The 18,419-nt window shown below is 41.0% G+C and overlaps 1 long non-coding RNA gene across 5 annotated transcripts in view; it reads right to left on the bottom strand.

Annotated features, from left to right (window-relative positions):
* LOC131381617 (uncharacterized) overlaps positions 1 to 18,419 on the bottom strand; it is a 175,756-nt gene that overhangs the window by 69,328 nt on the left and 88,009 nt on the right. For all 5 annotated transcript variants that reach the window (XR_009210484.1, XR_009210483.1, XR_009210480.1 and 2 more), the window contains exon 6: positions 9,291 to 9,344. This is a non-coding gene — a long non-coding RNA (uncharacterized LOC131381617). The remainder of the gene's footprint in view (positions 1 to 9,290; positions 9,345 to 18,419) is intronic.

The raw sequence follows: 18,419 nt of genomic DNA, 5'->3' as shown, positions 1-18,419 counted from the left end.
AATAACCAGCATAGAGAAGTCCTTAAATGACCTGATGGAGCTGAAAACCATGGCATGAGAACTATGTGACGAATGCATAAGCTTCAGTAGCCAATTTGATCAACTGGAAGAAAGGGTATCAGTGATTGAAGAGCAAATGAATGAAATGAAGTGAGAAGAGAAGTTTAGAGAAAAAAGAGTAAAAAGAAATGAACAAAGCCTCCAAGAAATATGGGACTATGTGAAAAGATCAAATCTACGTCTGATTGGTGTACCTGAAAGTGACGGGGAGAATGGAACCAAGTTGGAAAACACTCTGCAGGATATTATCCAGGAGAACTTTCCCAACCTAGCAAGGCAGGCCAACATTCAAATGCAGGAAATACAGAGAATGCCACAAAGATACTCCTTGAGAAGAGCAACTCCAAGACACATAATTGTCAGATTCACCAAAGTTGAAATGAAGGAAAAAATGTTAAGGGCAGCCAGAGAGCAAGGTTGGGTTACCCACAAAGGGAAGCCCATCAGACTAACAGCTGATCTCTTGGCAGAAACTCTACAAGCCGGAAGAGAGTGGAAGCCAATATTCAACATTCTTAAAGAATTTTCAACCCAGAATTTCAGATCCAGCCAAACTAAGCTTCATAAGTGAAGGAGAAATAAAATCCTTTACAGACAAGCAAATGCTGAGAGATTTTGTCACCACCAGGCCTGCCCTAAAAGAACTCCTGAAGGAAGCACTAAACATGGAAAGGAACAACCGGTACCAGCCCCTGCAAAAACATGCCAAATTGTAAAGACCATCGAGGCTAGGAAGAAACTGCATCAACTAAAAAGCAAAATAACCAGCTAACATCATAATGACAGGATCAAATTCACACATAACAATATTAACGTTAAATATAAACGGGCTAAAGGCTCCAATTAAAAGACACTGACTGGGCCAGGCACGGTGGCTCACGCCTGTAATCCCAGCACTTTGGGAGGCTGAGGCGGGCGGATCACGATGTCAGGGGATCAAGACCATCCTGGCTAACACAGTGAAACCCCATCTCTACTAAAAATACAAAAAATTAGCCAGGCGTGGTGGCAGGCGCCTGTAGTCCCAGCTGCTTGGGAGGCTGAGGCAGGAGAATGGTGTGAACCTGGGAGGTGGAGCTTGCAGTGAGCCGAGACTGGGCCACTGCACTCCAGCCTGGGCAACAGAGCGAGACTCTGTCTCAAAAAAGAAAAAAGACACTGACTGGCAAATTGGATAATGAGTCAAGAACCATCAGTGTGCTCTATTCAGGATACCCATCTCACTTGCAGAGACACACATAGACTCAAAATAAAGGGATGGAGGAAGATCTACCAAGCAAATGGAAAACAAAAAAAGGCAGGGGTTGCAATCCTAGTCTCTGATAAAACAGACTTTAAACCAACAAAGATCAAAAGAGACAAAGAAGGCCATTACATAATGGTAAAGGGATCAATTCAACAAGAAGAGCTAACTCTCCTAAATATATATGCACCCAATACAGAAGCACCCAGATTCATAAAGCAAGTCCTTATGAGACGTGACAGTGTGCTAGCAGCCCTCGCTTGCTCTCGGTGCCTCCTCAGCCTCGGTGCCCACTCTGGCCACACTTGAGGAACTCTTCAGCCCTCTGCTGCACTGTAGGAGCCCCTCTCTGGGCTGGCCAAGGCTGGAGCCAGCTCCCTCTGCTTGCAGGGAAGTCTGGAGGGAGAGGTATGGGCAGGAACTGGGGCTGCACGCAGCACTTGTGGGCCATCATGAGTTCCAGGTGGGCATGGTCTCAGTAGGCCCCGCAGTCAGAGTGGCCGGCCCGTGTCACTGGCCCCGGGCAGTGAGGGGCTTAGCACCCAGGCCAGCAGCTGTGGAGGGTGAGCCGGGTCCCCCAGCAGTGCTGGCCCACCTGTGCTGTGCTCAAATTCTCGCCGGGCCTCAGTTACCTCCCCGCAGGGCAGGGCTTGGGACCTGCAGCACCCCCATGCCCAAGCATCCCTCCCACCGTGGGCTCCTGCACGGTCCAAGCCTCCCCAGCGAGCACTGCCCCGCTCCACAGCTCCCATTCCTATCGACTGCCCAAGGGCTGAGGAATGCAGGTGCATGGCGTGGGACTGGCAGGCAGTTCCACCTGCGGCCCTGGTGCAGGATCCACTAGGTGAAGCCAGCTGGGCTCCTGAGTCAGGTGGGGACTGGGAGAACCTTTATGTCTAGCTAAAGGATTGTAAACACACCAATCAGCACTCTGTGTCTACCTCAAGGTTTGTAAACACACCAATCAGCACTCTGTGTCTAGCTCAAGGTTTCTGAATGCACCAATCAGCACTCTGCGTCTAGCTCAAGGTTTCTAAATGCACCAATCAGCACTCTGTGTCTACCTAGAGGCTTGTAAATGCCCCATCAGTGCTCTGTGTCTAGCTAATATAGTGGGGACTTGGAGAACTTTTATGTCTAGCTAGAGGATTGTAAATACACCAATCAGCATTCTGTGTCTAGCTCAGGGGTTGTAAATGCACCAATCAGTGCTCTGTGTCTAGCTAATCTAGTGGGGACTTCAAGAACTTTTCTGTCTAGCTAAAGGATTGTAAATGCACCAACCAGCACTCTGTGTCTAGCTCAAGGTTTGTAAACGCACCAATCAGCACCCTGTCAAAAAGGACCAATCAGCTCTCTGTAAAACAGACCAATCAACTCTCTGTAAAATGGACCAATCAGCTCTCTGTAAAATGGGCCAATCAGCAGGATGTGGGTGGGGTCAGATAAGGGAATAAAAGCAGACTGCCCGAGCCACCAGTGGCAACCCACTTGGGTCCCCTTCCACATTGTGGAAGCTTTGTTCTTTTGCTGATTGCAATAAATCTTGCTGCTGCTGACTCTTTGGGTCCATATTGCATTTATGAGCTGTAACACTCACTGTGAAGTTCTGCAGCTTCACTCCTGAGGCCAGCAAGACCACGAACCCACCAGGAGGAATGAACAACTCCAGACAGGAGGAGCAAACAACTCCAGACGTGCCGCCTTAAGAGCTGTAACACTCACCGTGAAGGTCTGTAGCTTCACTCCTGAAGCCAGTGAGACCACAAACCCACCAGAAGGAAGAAACTCCAAACACGTCCAAACATCAGAAGGAACAAACTCCAGACACACCACCTTTAGGAACTGTAACACTCACCGCTAGGGTCCGCGGCTTCATTCTTGAAGTCAGTGAGACCAAGAACCCACCAATTCTGGAAACACATAGAGACCTACAAAGAGACTTAGACTCCCACACAATAATAATGAGAGACTTTAACACCCCACTGTCAATATTAGACAGATCAAAGAGACAGAAAGTTAACAAGGATATCCAGGAATTAAACTCAGCTCTGCACTAAGCGGACCTAATAGACATTTACAGAACGCTCCACCCCAAATCAACAGAATATACATTCTTCTCAGCACCACAACAACCTATTCCAAAATTGACCACATAGTTGGAAGTAAAGCACTCCTCAGCAAATGTAAAAGAACAGAAATTATAACAAACTATCTCTCAGACCACAGTGCAATCAAACTAGAACTCAGGATTAAGAAACTCACTCAAAACCACTCAACTACATGGAAACTGAACAACCTGCTCCTGAATCACTACTGGGTACATAATGAAATGAAGGCAGAAATAAAGATGTTCTTTGAAACCAATGAGAACAAAGACAAAACATACCAGAATCTCTGGGACACATTTAAAGCTGTGTGTAGCGGGAAATTTATAGCACTAAATGCCCACAAGAGAAAGCAGGAAATATCAAAAATTGACACCTTAATATCACAATTAAAAGAACTAGAGAAGCAATAGCAAGCACATTCAAAAGCTAGCATAAGGCAAGAAATAACTAAGATCAGAGCAGAACTGAAGGAGATAGAGACACAAAAGACCCTTCAAAAAAATCAGTGAATCCAGGAGCTGGTTTTTTGAAAACATCAACAAAATTGATAGACCACTAGCAAGACTAATAAAGAAGAAAAGTGAGAAGAATCAAATAGACAATAAAAAATGATAAAGGGGATATCACCACCGATCCCACAGAAATACAAACTACCATCAGAGAATACTATAAACACCTCTATGCAAATAAACTAGAAAATCTAGAAGAAATGGATAAATTCCTGGACACATACACCCTCCCAAGACTAAACCAGGAAGAAGTTGAATCTCTCAATAGGCCAATAACAAGCTCTGAAATTGAGGCAATAATTAATAGCTTACCAACCAAAAAAAGTCCAGGACCAGATGGATTCACAGCCAAATTCTACCAGAGGTACAAGGCAGAGCTGGTACCATTCCTTCTAAAACTATTCCAATCAATAGAAAAAGAGGGAATCCTCCCTAACTCATTTTATGAGGCCAGCATCATCTTGATACCAAAGCCTGGCAGAGACACAACAAAAAAAGAGAATTTTAGACCAATATCCCTGATGAACATCGATGCAAAAATCCTCAATAAAATACTGGCAAATCAAATCCAGCAGCACATCAAAAAGCTTATCCACCATGATCAAGTGGGCTTCATCCCTGGGATGCAAAGCTGGTTCAACATATACAAATCAATAAACATAATCCAGCATATAAACAGAACCAAAGACAAAAACCACATGATTATCTCAATAGATGCAGAAAAGGCCTTTGACAAAATTCAACAACCTTCACGCTAAAAACTCTCAATAAATTAGGTATTGATGGGATGTATCTCAAAATCATAAGAGCTATTTTTGACAAACCCACAGCCAATATCATACTGAATGGACAAAAACTGGAAGCATTCCCTTTGAAAACTGGCACAAGACAGGGAGGCCCTCTCTCACCACTCCTATTCAACATAGTATTGGAAGTTCTGGCCAGGGCAATCAGGCAGGAGAAGGAAATAAAGGGTATTCAATTAGGAAAAGAGGAAGTCAAATTGTCCCTGTTTGCAGATGACATGATTGTATATCTGGAAAACCCCATTGTCTCAGTCCAAAATCTCCTTAAGCTGATGGGCAACTTCAGCAAAGTCTCAGGATACAAAATCAATGTACAAAAATCACAAGCATTCTTATACACCAATAACAGACAAACAGAGAGCCAAATCATGAGTGAACTCCCATTCACAATTGCTTCAAAGAGAATAAAATACCTAGGAATCCAACTTACAAGGGATGTGAAGGACCTCTTCAAGGAGAACTACAAACCACTGCTCAGTGAAGTAAAAGAGGACACAAACAAATGGAAGAACATTCCATGCTCATAGATAGGAAGAATCAACATTGTGAAAATGGCCTTACTGCCCAAGGTAATTTATACATTCAATGTCATCCCCATCAAGCTACCAATGACTTTCTTCACAGAATTGGAAAAAACTACTTTAAAGTTCGTATGGAACCAAAAAAGAGCTTGCATTACCAAGTCAATCCTAAGCCAAAAGAATAAAGCTGGAGCCATCACGCTACCTGACTGCAAACTATACTACAAGGTTACAGTAACCAAAACAGCATGGTACTGGTACCAAAACAGAGATATAGATCAATGGAACAGAACAGAGCCCTCAGAAATAATATCACACATCTACAACCATCTGATCTTTGACAAACCTGACAAAAACAAGCAATGGGGAAAGGATTCCCTATTTAATAAATGGTGCTGGGAAAACTGGCTAGCCACATGTAGAAAGCTGAAACTGGCTCCCTTCCTTACATCTTATACAAAAATGAATTCAAGATAGATTAAAGACTTAAATGTTAGACCTAAAACCATAAAATCCCCAGAAGAAAACCTAGGCAATACCATTCAGGACATAAACATGGGCAAGGACTTCATGTCTAAAACACCAAAAGCAATGGCAACAAAAGCCAAAATTGACAAATGGGATCTAATTAAACTAAAGAGCTTCTGCACAGCAAAAGAAACTACCATCAGAGTGAACAGGCAACCTACACAATGGGAAAAAAATCTTTGCAATCTACCCACCTGACAAAGGGATAATATCCAGAATCTACAAAGAACTCAAACAAATTTACAAGAAGAAAAACAAACAACCCCATCAAAAAGTGGGCAAAGGATATGAACAGACACTTCTCAAAAGAAGACATTTATGCAGCCAACAGACACATGAAAAAATGCTCATCATCACTGGCCATCAGAGAAATGCAAATCAAAACCACGATGAGATACCATCTCACACCAGTTAGAATGGCAATCATTAAAAAGTCAGGAAACAACAGGTGCTGGAGAGGATGTGGAGAAATAGGAACACTTTTACACTGTTGGTTAGACTGTAAACTAGTTCAAACATTGTGGAAGACAGTGTGGCAATTCCTCAGGGATCTAGAACTAGAAATACCATTTGACCCAGCTATCCCATTACTGGGTATATACCCAAAGGACTATAAATCATGCTGCTATAAAGACACATGAACACGTATGTTTATTGTGGCACTATTCACAATAGCAAAAAGTTGGAACCAACCCAAATGTCTTTTTTTTTTTTTTTTAATTATACTTTAAGTTCTAGGGTACATATATGTGCACAAGGTGCAGGTTTGTTACATAGGTATATATGTACCATGTGGTGTGCTGCACCCATTAACTCGTCATTTACATTAGGTATGTCTCCTAATGCTATCCCTCCCCCCACCCCCCACCCCACCACAGGCCCCGGTGTATGATGTTCCCCTTCCTGTGTCCAAGTGTTCTCATTGTTTAGTTCCAACCTATGAGTGAGAACGAGCGGTGTTTGGTTTTTTGTCCTTGCGATAGTTTGCTGAGAATGATGGTTTTCAGCTTCATCCATGTCCCTACAAAGGACATGAACTTAACCTCTTTTATGGCTGCATAGTATTCCATGGTGTCTATGTGCCACATTTTCTTAATCCAGTCTATCATTGTTGGACATTTGGGTTGGTTCCAAGTCTTTGCTATTGTGAATAGTGCCACAATAAACGTATGTGTGCATGTGTCTTTATAGCAGCATGATTTATAGTCCTTTGGGTATATACCCAGTAATGGGATGGCTGGGTCAAATGGTATTTCTAGTTCTAGATCCCTGAGGAATCGCCACACTGACTTCCACAATGGTTGAACTAGTTTATATGTAACAAACCTGCACATTGTGCACATGTACCCTAAAACCTAAAGAATAATAATAAAAAATAAAAAATAAAAAAAAAAGAAATGCACATGAAGAAAACCAAGACACTCCTGTCAACTGCTAAGCTCCAAGTAGATGACCACTACCTACTGCCAGCAGTGTAAGCACACCAATTTGCACTTTTCAGCCCTGTCAGGTCCCTAGATGTCTGCAGCCCAGATGACATGACATCACATAGAAGAGAAGAACGGCCTGGCTGAGCCCAGTCAACCCACAAAGTTGTAACAGAAAATAAAATGCTTGCTGTTTAGTGCCATTAAATTTAAAGATGGTTTATTGCACAGTAATAACTAGAACACAACCCTTCTCTGGCCCTTGGGTTTCAGGAACAGAATGATCCTTATCATTATTGGGGACGGTTTTACTTGCAACATCATTCGTTTAAAGGATTTAATTGAGAAATGTTTTCTTTTGTTCAATCTTCCTTGATGAAAAGGTAAAGCTGAAATATTCCAAAGCAAAACATAATTACTATGTCGACTGACCCTTCTACAAAGAGCTTATAGGTGAATATTATGTTTCAGATGAAAGCTATCTAGAGTTGGCCTCAACCCTTTATGGAACAAAAATTTCCAAGACTAGTTAACAGTGAGACTGGGAAGCTGTCTTGTAATCAGGAGTTCAGAGAAAGAAAATGTGTATCTTGCGGCCCTTGTCACAACTTAAAAACAATTTGGGCTAATGTCTGTAAATAGAAAATAGCTATTAGCAAATCAATTAATTAGGGTCTTGTTGGCTTTTCTAGTGTCAACTCTAATTGTTTGTTTGATCTGAAGTATCCTTAGATTATTTACAATCATTCCTGCCAACCAACAAAAGATAATAAGGTTCGCTCTCACAAGTATGTGGGAGTTAGAGGATAGCTTTTATCCTAGATGTTTAGTCGTTGGCAATAATTTCAGAGCCTAAGCCTTTTCTTCACGACAAAGTCTCCTACTGAAGTTAATAAATGACTAACTTTCATAATAAATTTTCTAAGAGGGAAATAATTAATTAAATTTGCTTGGGGAAAAAAAACTCTAGATCCAGAGACATTTGTTCAGAATAAAATGACAAGGATATTTCTTTATGTCTTATTTTTTTCCCTGTAGTTATTTTCTTGCATAGGGTCTGAGAAAGAAATCTACACTTCTGGAGGGAAACTGAGGTAGAGGATGGGTAATCACTCTATTCAAAAGCATGATCATACCTGGTGGCAGTACTCACAATCTGTGGAACTCTAATTGTATCTTCATTTCTCAAAAACACACTTGTCTTTTATCAATACATAAGTCAAGCTTATTTTTCTTCCTTCTACAGCACAATCTCAGCCTAATTCTTTATCTGATCGTTTTCCACTTTGTCATAAAAGAAAAGAATACAGGTTCCATTTTCAGCTTGAGAAAAATGGGAAATTCCCTCTCTGTAGCAAGCTGGAAAGTGGCTCTTATAACAAAATAATTACCTAATTAAAGTACTCAATTGAATCAGTTACCACAAGCCCAATTAAATCAAACTGCCAACAGGAATATATAATACCTGATAAGGAGAGTTAGTGAGTAGATAGACAGAGCATGAAGATCATGCTCTCCATTTAACTTAGGGAAGATATTATGTATTCTTCCCTTTAAAAGGTGCTGTATTTTCCCAATGAAATGTTATTTCTTAATATGCCAATGAAGCTACACACCTGGTAATGAGAATGTTAAATGCTCACTTGCTAATTCAGGAGCTCAAGGTCAGGTGTGTACTTTGCCAGTGAACTTCTAGCCAGGGGCTCATGGAAACAAAAGACATTAGTGACTAATTTATCATAAAATCATCTTGTTTCTTTTCCTCCGTGGTGCAGTGCAGGCAGGTAGTGGTCATTCAGTGTGACTGAACGTATGACCAACCAAAAGAATGCCAAGCTTGAGGCAACATAGAAATGACAGTTCTCTTTGACCAAAGGAAAATATCCGTCCACTCACTTCCTAACCACAGAACCCTATTTCTCTGACTTCTGTGACGTTTCTTTATCATACTAGCTAAGCCAGTTTTCTCTTCTCACAGCAATCTTGCCATAGACAAGACTCCTGGGCTTTTTTTCCTCTTTTCTACTCTCAATGTCATCTATTTTGGTTTGTTTCCACATTGAGAGGAGCATCCAGGATACCCACCATTTCTCCCCTGCTCTGCCAGAGTTGCTGTTCCGGTGGAGGAAACAGAACATTCTGGAAAACAGAAAAAAAGAATATTGAATTGACATGTCAGACATGTCTGCCAGCTAACCAACAAATGATAATAAGGTTGACTTTCAGAGGACAGCCTTTACCCTAGATGCTTTGTCTCCAATGACATATTCGGAGCCTAACCCTTTTCTTCAAGATGAAGTCTCTTATTGACATTAATACGTGACTGACTTTCAAAACAAATTTTCTAAAAGGGCAATTATTAATTAAATTTGCTTGGGGAAAAAAAAAAAAACCTAGATCTAGGGACATTTGTTCAGAATGAAGGAATAAGAGTGTTTCTTTAAGTCCCAACTGGCCAGGTGGGAGGGAAAATACTTTGGAAAAAGCAGGTAAACAACAGCACAAGAGACGTTTTTGAGGTCAATTTTTCAAAGAGACGGCAAAGAGTCAGTCCCCAGAGCCTCATTGTCTTTATTTCCAGTTCCTCTCCCCATGTACCCTTGTATCTTTAGAACAAGTTTCCTTTTTTCTGAAGATGTCTGAGTGAGTCTTAGTTGCAGCCTAACACAGGTGTGTGATACTCTCCAAACTGTGAAACGACATTAGACACAACTAGTCACTGGCTAGAGCCTGCTTGAAATGCAAAGTAAATTTTCCTGAGAAGATTGAAGTTTATAAAAATTCAGAAACTACCTACTTTAAATTATATGTACCATATATCTTTCTTAAAATAGTTTATAGTTTTTACATTCATGTTACAAAGGAAATGTGATAGATATTTGACATTTGTAAAGCAGGGATTGGATATAAAAGATTCCATCTTTATGCTTTTGAAACCACAACAAAACCTAAAAATTTCTCCCCAGAAGGATGAATGCATTTGCCAAGTATTACTAATTTATAAGAGCTTTTTTCTACTATCAGAGGAGAATTTTTTGACTTTGGTTCGCCGGCACTCATAATATTCACTCATTTTCCAGAACTAATATTCAACTCTTTTTTAAAACATTACCAATGCTTTTTCATAAATCCAAAATATCTTTGGGAAATTTCTGTGAGTCATTTCTCACTTTACCTCAGAGCCCTTTGAAGTCAGTGCGAGCTCTATGTGTGAATCAGCCTCCTGGAAAGAGAAGCCAGAGGAGAAATGGGGGAGGTACAAAAATATTCCAACATAGAGAGTGAGGCCTTCCTGTCTGTGATGTGTCCCACAGGGCTGGGCTCAGAAACGGCTCTCAGGAGAGAATCCTTCAAGGAAAAAGAAAAACAGTTGCGAAAAATGGCCAAGAGCTAGTTGAAATAGGAAGGAGAAAAAACAGCAATTTAATATGAATTTTAATGAATGCTGATTCCAAGTTTCAGGAATTAGTTATATATGAAGTTTGTTGGAAAGAGGTGGACTGAGCCTTGACTATAGTTAAAACACAAAGTTGCCCAGAAGGCACAACTTTGGAACTTAACAGGTCTTTTCATGTCTCCTCCTAACTCCCCATTCCCAACCTCATGGCCCAAATCTCTTTCCTACTAATAACTAAAACATCCCCTGCAGTAACCCATTCCTCTGGGTTAGCTCTGCTTCAGTGGGTGTTCTCTAGGAACAGGGTACTGGATTTTGGTGGTTTGAGTGGTATTGAGAACAGGGACAATAAAGTAAGAAGAAGCATCCCACAGAGCAGACTGAGAGAGGCACTCCCTTAGTAGTACACAAAACAGGTGCAGGAGATGTGTTTAAATATTTTGTTGTCTTTCCAGAAAGCAAGTTCCCTGTTTTTCTTCTGCTGGTTTCCTGAAGTCATGTGGTAGACTCCACTGGGACTGTCTATTCAGGCCATAGTTCTCCCTACTCTTTAAGAATTACTAGAACCACTCATACCATGGGCCTTTGGAGACATTAATGAGGTCATAAGAGTGGGCTCTCAATCAGATAGGATTTGTGTCCTTTTAGGAGAAGACACCAGAAAGCCTGCCCCAGCTCCCTTTCTCTCTCCCACTCTCTGTTTTCTCTCCCCCTTGCTCAGAGGAAAGGACATGTAAGGACATAGCAAGAAGGCAGCAATCTGCAATCCAGGAAGGGAGCCTCACCAGAAACCAAACCCTGCTGGAACCTTGATCTTGGACTTGCCAGCCTCCAGAACTCTGAGAATAAATTTGTGTTGATTAAGGCCCACAGTCTGTGGTATTTTGTTATAGCAGCCAGAGCATATTAATACATAGTACATATTCATATTCCTCCAAATTATGAAAAAAAATTCTTTTATTGCTATTTGATTTTTTTCAATGTGTGAGCTCATTGAGAATCATGTATTGCATTTGATTGTCATGTCTCTTTAGTCTTTTTTAATATAGTACCCCCACACACTTTTTTTTAATCATTCAAGTTACACCTTCATTTTAACTATCACTAAGGAAAAAAATAGTACTTTCATTTATAACAGTAAGATGTCATGAATTATAAAATGAATCCTATTAAATGTTGAAATTTAGTATGTTAAAATGTGACCAAAAGGTGCATCTTAGAATTGAAGAAATACAATATTTCTGTCTAAATTTGCTATGAAAAGAAAATTACAGATAATAATTAAAAGTTTAGAAAATACAGCCCATAAGAAAAAGATTTTTTTTTAACTGAGAGTACTGAGCTGGGAGAACAGATTAAAAGGCAATTTTATAACAAGCTTTAAATTTATGAAGCACTCTTAAATGGAAGATGATGGCAGGCTTTTTCTCATAATTCTAAGAAAACAGAAGAAGAAAAAAGAAAGCAAATGGGTTTAAACCGTAAAGTAAGGGCTTTAATTTAGACATAAATTAAAGATATTTTTGGCCAGAAATACTTTCAAAAAATATTAAAAATGGCTGGTGAGTCTCTTTCTCCAGAGATGCCATCAGAATGTTTCAAGCTGAGAAACGAGCTTTTAGACAAATTTTGTTGAGCAAAGATACATGGCCTGGTGGGACAGGAGACAAAAAACATTTTAGAGGTAAAATATCAAGGGCTGAGGCACAGAAGTCATTATAAGCAACTCCAAGACATGACAATAATTTGTTTGGCTGAAGAATAAAGCCCAGGGAGTCATGAGAAATGTGTTTGTTAAGAATAAAAATGGAAGGCCCAGAAGGTTCTTGACAGAACAAAAGAGAATTCAAGGGTCAGTAAAGGACTACGGAAGTCAGACAAATGGGCTGTGATGGTGACAGTATGTAATGGGCAGTCACTCTTGATTACAGAATTGTTGGTCGCCTTGGAGTAAGAGAAGAGCAAGGGTGTGAAAACCAGCTAGAGAGGGAGTGCAGTGAGCCAGCCTCACACATCAACTCTGCGTGTAACCGCCCCCTTCCACTCCCCCACAGAGATAGCAGAAGTCTAAAAGTCTACTGTTAGAACGGTTTTCTTCGACACTCTATAAACCCATTGCATTAGTTCACTAGGGGTGCCAAAACACAAATACCCTAGACTGGGCAGCTTCAACAACAGAAATTTATTTTCTCACAAACTCTGGAGGCTGGGAAATCCAACATCAAGGCATTAGCAGGGTTGGTTTCTTCCGAGCCCCCTCTCCTTGGCCTGCAGGTGGCCATCTTCTCTCTGCATTTCCACATGGCCTTCCCTCTGTGTGTGTTGTCTGTGTCCTAATCTCTTCTTATAAGAAGACCTGTTATATTGGATTAGGGCCCCCACCATGACTCCATTTAATCTTGACTGCTTCTTTCAAAGCTTTATCTCCAAATACAGTCACATTCTGAGGTACTGGAGGCCAGAGCTTCAAAATATGAACTTGGGGGGACACAATTCAACCCATAACACCCAATAAGCTATTGTCCATACTTCAAAACTGAGGATCCTTATGTTTCTGTCCTAAGGAAAAATTAAGATGGGGTAGGTGACTAAAACTTTGAGGACAGAGCACCCAAAGAGAGTACAGGCTGTGGATTCTGAAGCCAAGCTTTGCCTCCTACACAATTTTGCCTGCTACTAGGCACCACATTGGAGATAAAACCAAAGAAGGTTTTCCTTGTTTTTCTCATACTCATGGAAACGAGGTATTACAACTGAGATTCCATGCCCGCTGGAAGCCTTTATTAGTTGTAAGGTCGGGTCAGTTTTAACAATATGAAGCATGTTCCAAAATCTATTATCTAAAATATAATTCAAATCTCAGCTCCACGCTGCTTTAATTTTTGATAATGAGCATTTGGTGTTCAAGAGTACATGGCGTTGTAAATTGAGGCAGCTAATAACCCTAAGAATTAGCTCCTTTGAAATCAGTGACAAGACTGCCCTCTCAGACTTTTTTTTTCTCCTGACCTTGACGTTCCACAACTGCAAATATTGCTGATGCTTTTAATTTCCTAGATGATAGTTCTCCTTTAAGTGATTCTAAAGAACAGAAGTCTGTCTCTGGAAACAGCCTCTGATTAAACACACCACCTTCTTCAATTCACTGGAATCACCCAATCATTCTGCCCCTGACCCCAGAACCTGGATTTGACCACAGAGTGTAATGAAAGGGGGAAGGGAGGGAATGATTCAACTCTGCAGTAAGATGTGCCTTAACAGCATGGTCCCATCAGAAGTCCCCTAGTTTGACAACTCCACACATGAGGCTGAGCTTCCATGAGATTTTCTATTCTGGGCCATCTTCTCTACTGAAGGCAGTAAATGGGTATTGTCCTAAAGAAAATCCTCTAATTAGCACAAGGAGTATTAAGAAAGTGTAACCTAAAATGTAGTCAGTGCCACAGTCCTTACTGATGAGAATTCCTAAGAAGCTGCCACCAGCCCCTTGGGAGGGATCCACTCTGGTGTGGATAAGAACTGCTGTACCCACTGCATAAGTGTTACAGCAATCTGTTGGGTTCCTTGGAATTCTTCTCCAGGGTAGAGCACGTCATCCACTGACAAAAAGAACACTTTCTTCATTCCAAATCTGCAAATGAAATGCATCTTCCCAGCTCACTCTTCAGGGCCTTCCTTATGCCCCCAAAGTAATTTTGAGGCATTCTACTTAATTTCCATGATAGCGGATTTATGAATATTTACTAATAACAAGCAATGGCTATAGGGGAGCCCCAGGAGAGGGCTCAACTTCACTGCATTAGTTTTAACAATAATGAAAGTTTCAAATGAGTCAACCTACCTTCCTTGGCGCATTACAAATAACATGTTACAGCTTAAAGATCTCAAAGCAAATGACTGAAACAATAAAATATGATAAGGTAAAGAAAGGGGGGAACTTCATCTCTTTCTAGAAAAAAATAATGAGTCCCAGAGGTTAGAAAAATTGCCTCTAGGTCAGAGGCAATTTTAGGAAAGAAGCTAAGATTACAAGCCAATTGCTTTCTTTTCCTGGACTTCCTTTAGTCCTTTGATCTGGGTCTTTAATGTGCCTTTCATTTATATGTAGATTTCTTTTAGGATGCAGATATCTGCTCTCAGTTGGCTTTACAGCAACTTCCAAATTTTGACTTATTTGGAATCCCAAATATACTTTTGCTGCTCTCTGGATATATTTTGAATATTCGCTTTTCAATAGCTTAGGTACAAAAGTTCCTGAGAACCTCTAAGTTTCTATACAACAGTGAGGTATAATTTTTGTTGTTCTATCCTAACACCAAGGGTGAGATTAGTGAGATTTAACAAACTAAAGACTAAAGAATCCATCCGTGGTCAAACGAATTCAGCATGTATGTACTGAGTGCCAACTACACACCAGGTACTTTTCTAGGCCCTGAGGACTCAGCAGTGAACAAGACAGAGACAAAGTAGAGACATAATAAATGATTGATAAGAAAATATGGGCCAGGTGCGGTGGCTCATGCCTGTAATCCCAGCACTTTTGGGAGGCCAAGAGGGGTGGATCACGAGGTCAGGAGTTCGAGACCAGCCTGACCATCATAGTGAAACCCCCTCTCTGCTAAAAATACAAAAATTAGCCGGGCACGGTGGCATGCACCTGTAGTCCCAGCTACTCGGGAGGCTGAGGCAAGAGAATCACTTGAACCCGGGAGGCGGAGGTTCTGGTGAGCTGAGATCGTACCACTACACTCCAGCCTGGGCAACAGAGCAAGACTCCATCTCAAAAAAAAAAGAGGAAAAAAAAGAAAAAGAAAATATGTTGGATGTGAGAAAGGGATAAGTACTAAGATGGAAAATTAAGCAGAAAAAGAGTTAAGGAATGCCAGAAAGAGCATTGCAACCAGGGCAGAGCTCTGGCTGGCTGGAACTCTGGGTGAGGTAGAAGCCACTGAAGGCTGCTGGGGAGGAAAGTGAGGAAATACGCTGACTGCTGTCCTGAGAATTGAATTGTAAGCAGAGGTTACTAAACAGCCCTCCACATGAACCCAGGTAAGAAATGGTGGCTAAGAAGCAAGCCACTCACCTCCAGCCTGGCCCCTGAGAGGAACAGGCTTTTAGAATATTCTTTGGGGTCTCAAGGAGTGGAACACTGTGTGTAAGATAGCATCACTGGGGGAAAACAATTTACGATACAGGAGCCTCTCTGTACTACCTTTGCAATGTCTTGTGAGTCTGTATCATTTCTAAATAAAAGGTTTACAATGGAATTATTTTATCAAGTCTAATCTTCCTGCATTAATTCTGATCTTACTTTATTTCCTACTAATAACTTAAATCATCCTAGAACAGCTATGATGAGTAACCATTAGCCTTTGTGGGGAAAAAAAAAACAGCTTTCCTCTAAAAAGAAGACTATTTCAAGACTCATTCTTTACTCTTTTATGAACTTGTGAGAAAAAGGAAAATGGCTTTTGTTCTGTTTCAGAGAACACGCCATGGAAACCAAAATTCTATTCACTTCAAACAGATTTAGCTGCTTTAGAATAGGGGATATCTTGGGCCTGCTGCATATACACACTTCTCTGGCAGGAGAGTGGATAGATGAGATGGTCCATAAACACTGATAGAAAACCCATTAGCCGAATCACATTAGATTAGCCAAGTAGTGTTATTGAATCTGAAAAACCTCCAGTGCTAACATCAGTGGACTATGCATTAAATAGAGGTGAGATAGCACCTAGAAGGACAAATGGAAATTCTTTCATTATTTAAAACAAATGTATCCATATTTCTGAAGCACTACCTATTCCTTTGATCATACACACGAAACCTTCTTATCTGTCAGAAGAAAGCAGTTACTAAAGGCAAAGAACCAACCGGGTTTTTGATGGTTTGATACACAAGTCCCTTGCTGAAATGACTCCCACTGAGTCTGCCAAGTGCCCAGAATTAGGTATTACTTTGCGCTAAGTCATTATCTCTCTAAAAGGCTTTTGCAAAAGCTAATAGCTTAGTTTAGCACATTAACTTCCCAGGCCCTGGTGATGCACACGAGCTAGCTGAAACCTTGGCAGGCATGGTCCCAAAGGAAAGTAATATAAGCGGGCACTGGCCCAACTACATCACTTTTTGTCCTTTTATTAACAATACCATTTACTGAGCTCTTACTATGTGCCAGCTCCTAAGCTTAGAACGCCCAGACATAACTATTATTCTTATTAAAGAGGTTGAGTAAATCCCCCAAAGTCCATAGCTGTAAGTAGTGAATCTGAAATTCAAACTCAGCATTTAGCACAGTGCTTGGCGCATAGCAGGTGGTCAATTAACAATCCACACATGAATGAATGAATGAATGAATGAATGAATGAATGAAACCCCCAGGTCTGTCTGATTCCAAAGTTCAGACTCCATGGGCATTTACCCAGTGTTTCACAGTTTTTAAGCACGTTCCCATATGATGTGGTGACTTCAGTGTTGAAACAGCCCACGGCATCATTTGTCTCAAAAAGTACACTTTTGTAGGATGCTTCTTTTTCCCCCCAGCTTATTCTATAGGACCCCAAGACAACCTGGAGAAGATCTGGAACACAAAGCACCCACAAGGCAGAGAGCTGCCTTGTGGGGAGCAGAAAGGAGAAAAAAGAGAGGTCACTAGGCCTTCCCTGTAGGTTGCAGGACAGCTTTGCAGACAAAAGGCTAAGAGGACACATAAAGATGAAGGGCTGCTGTGATTGGTTAAAGAGGTAATCAATAGTCATTCAGGCTTAGGTTGGCATCCAGCCCCATCTCTTACTAGCTGTGTGAGCTGTGTGACTTAAGCTTTCTGAACCTTAGTCTCTGCATCTATAAAATGGAGATCATTGTTACCTTCCTCACTAGGTAGTTATGAAATTCTGCGAGAAAATGTGTGTAAAGTACCGTGCCTGGCATACAGTTGGTGCATACGAGTTAGCGATCTGTATTATTAAAGAGTAAGGCGATGGCTCCCGTAGGCAAATGTCATCATTTGATCTATAATTCTCATTGGAGCCATAAATCACCATAGTTCCCACACTTGAAGATCTTCATTAGACAAGAAACACCAATCCAACCTAAAGGATTTAAAAATATTCACCCTTCTGAGATCAGGAACCAAAGTAGACCTCTAAACAACCTATTCCACCCTCCCATGCTAAGATGCCCCAGTTTCCAAGCCCCTGACTAGGGCAGGGTGAAGTGAGCCTTCCTTCAGACTTTCTCCTTTTAGAAATTGTTTCGTGCCAGTGTTAATTTCACAGTCCTTAGTGTTCTTTCTATTATTCATGAGTTCTCTGCAATTCAATTTTACAAAGCAAAGGAGGGCAAACAGATAGGTTTTCCCCTTTGAAAACAAAACAGTTCTAGCCCCTGTGGAACTGAAGGCCTGCGGATCAGATGAGTCTTGTGCAACCATAGCATTTGGATTTAAGCGTGTTTCTTGAAGACAGCCCAAAGACAAACTCCACACTTTGCATTTACATTTGGGGACATTTTACATTGCATTTCTTTTTGTGGGAGTGTATCAATTCCCTGAAATTTACTCTGCTTTTCTTCGTAACTCAGCATCCCTCCCTTTACTAGACAAACATGAGAGCTGCATACAAAAGAAAAAGGGAAAGTGAGAGTCCTCCATTCTGCCTCCACTTGTCCTGCTTCCTCTGAGCCCTCCCATAACATGATTACGTTCCTTCGTAATCAACTGTGTCAAATACTTTGCTGCTAATGAAATAATGTGAGCCCTGGGAGGGGCAGGCTTTTAGAATATTCTTTGTGATCTCAAAAAATGGAACACTGCTCTC

Source organism: Hylobates moloch, unplaced genomic scaffold (genome assembly GCF_009828535.3).
Source record: "Hylobates moloch isolate HMO894 unplaced genomic scaffold, HMol_V3 SCAFFOLD_2, whole genome shotgun sequence".
In the NCBI taxonomy this organism is placed as follows: domain Eukaryota; kingdom Metazoa; phylum Chordata; class Mammalia; order Primates; family Hylobatidae; genus Hylobates; species Hylobates moloch.
The sequence above is the reverse complement of the archived record's forward strand: the minus strand, read 5'-3'. Positions and strand labels throughout refer to the sequence as shown.